The sequence below is a fragment of the Belonocnema kinseyi genome, chromosome 8 (genome assembly GCF_010883055.1).
Source record: "Belonocnema kinseyi isolate 2016_QV_RU_SX_M_011 chromosome 8, B_treatae_v1, whole genome shotgun sequence".
In the NCBI taxonomy this organism is placed as follows: Eukaryota; Metazoa; Arthropoda; class Insecta; order Hymenoptera; family Cynipidae; genus Belonocnema; species Belonocnema kinseyi.
Genome location: NC_046664.1, coordinates 116,346,015 through 116,348,469, shown reverse-complemented (window position 1 = coordinate 116,348,469; position 2,455 = coordinate 116,346,015).

Sequence of the window (2,455 nt, the reverse complement as noted above, 5' to 3'; positions counted from 1 at the left end):
ACTTGACCTTTAGTTTAAGACACTAAACCAGTGTACCAAAGGGCAATCTAATAGATTAATTTTTTTCAAAAGTTATCGTGTTCACAGACAGACAGACGGACATACATACAGGCAGACGTAAAGACATATAGGCAGACACATTCGTAAAAACTTGTTTTTCGGATTCCGGGGTTTTAAAAACGTGGACATTTAACAAAAACTGGGGGGGGGGGTCAAATTTTACACAAATCTAATACCTTCTCCGATGAGAATGTAATAATGTAAAAAAGTTTGCACATTCGACAAAATCGAATGCGAAGTACGAGATACATAATGAGAGTGTGTTCGTTTAAGTCGAAGGAGGTTCGACAAAAGAGGATTCTCAATCACCAAATAGAAGTTATCGATGTTTTGACCTTTAATTTTCAAAAAATTGCGCACAAATGTAGGGTAAACATAAAGTCCGAGCGTGCAGCGCGAGATGAATGCATCATCGAGCGTGAAGCGCGAGAATCAATCATCGCGCGCCACATGCGCGTTTAAACTTGCTGGCCAAGCAAAAATTTAATTTATTTTTAATTTTTAGTTTTTAATATTGTTTTTTACGAATAAAAACAAAAACTACGCGTAGAATCGAAATGTGATTGTTAACAAATTTGTAGATCTTTTTAGGACGCGTCATTTTAGTTTATTCAATTTTTTCGTATCTTGCATAGTTTGACCAAAAAATGGACTTTTTGCATTTTTCATTATTTTTCGTACGATAAAATTTTAAATTTTCGACCAAATAAAAAAATTTGTTATGATAATTTTGTAGGGCTTTCAAAAATTAACTTTTTTTTCTCTTGACTTTTGTTAATATCATGCGTTGTTTGGCTTAAATGTTCATTATAGTTTGTTTTTTTGGATAATAAAAATGCTCTAATTCTGGTAATTTTCTTTTAATATAAAAATGTCATAAGAATAAATTGTTTGAGTTTCTGAGAACTATAAATAACAGCACATATAATTTTAAAATCTTGAAAAAATGTTATTTCAAAGATTTTTGGTATGATGAAATTTTGAATTTTCAACTTTTCGTCCAAATGAGAAAACTTGTTATGATAATCTTGGAGGGCTTTCAAAAATCAACGTTTTCCTTCTCTTGACTTTTTTTCATATCATGCGTTGTTTGGCTTAAAATGATCATTTTAGTTGTTTTTTTGGATTTTGAAAATGCTCTAACTCTGATAATTTTCTTTTTACAGATTAAAGTAATTAGGATAAATTGTTTGGGATTCTAAGTACTATGAATAACCGTTCATAGAATTTTGAAATCTTGAAAAAATGTGGTCTTGAAAATTTTGAAAACGTGCTTACTTTTGAATTTCGATCCAAAAAAGCTGGTTCACGAACTTGCTTTTTCTTTTTAGGACTTAAAAATTTTTCCAAGGCAGAATCCAATCTAAGAGACAAATACCTTCGTAAAAATCGTTTTTTCTGACTCAGTGGGTCTCAAAACGTGAATATTTTATGAAAACCGACAAAGTGAAATTTTACATAAAACCAATACCTTCTCATTAGATGAGAATATAAAGATGTAAAAATTAAAAAATTAGAATGCATTTAAAAATTAAAATTAAAAATTCGTTTTTTTCATTATTCATCTGAACCTTTATTATTCGACTTGAATGTTGATAGAGTTAGTGTTCAAAAATGAATCTTCTGTTCAAATAATAAAACACAGTTTTTTTCGTATTTTTTCCGAAGAATTGAATGGAGTAATACGTTTTTCAAGATATTTTACAATTTAAGCAAATTACCAACATTAATAAAAAGTGTTCCGGACCGGCACAAATTATTATCCCGGAAACCAATTGATTTTTTTATCTAAATAAAATTTGTGAATCTTTAAAACATAAAAAGCTATACTTTCATTGAGTTTTGCAGAAAAAAATTTATTTTTTCGGAAATAAAAAATAAAAAACGAAAAAAACATGGTTTTCGCAAGAAAATAATAAAATTCTCTGTTACAATAGTTTCAAATTCATAACTTTATTTCAATAAAAAGTATTAATAAAATTAGTTAGTAAGGTTTTGAAATTGTACAGGGGTCGTTCACAAAATACGTGATAAATTATTTGCCATTTTTGACCCCCCCCCCCATAATGATATTTCGTGATATTTCATAGACCCCCCTTGAAAAATACGTGATAAATTAAACACCCCCTCTCCTTTTGACATTAAAAAATTTTCTGAAAATTTGGATTAGCTATGATAGATTAGCTATGATCAAAATAAAACACTTTCTAATCACGTTTATAAAAGTATATTTTGCAATTGAAGTATAGAATAACTTTTTCAATGTAACAATTGTTCTAATATAATATAGTTCTATGTATATATATATTTAAAAATTTGTCATAAGGACAACCGCAGGATTTCGCCGGGAGCGGGTGCTAATCTGAAAAATTGCACCCGCTTCCAGCGAAATCGC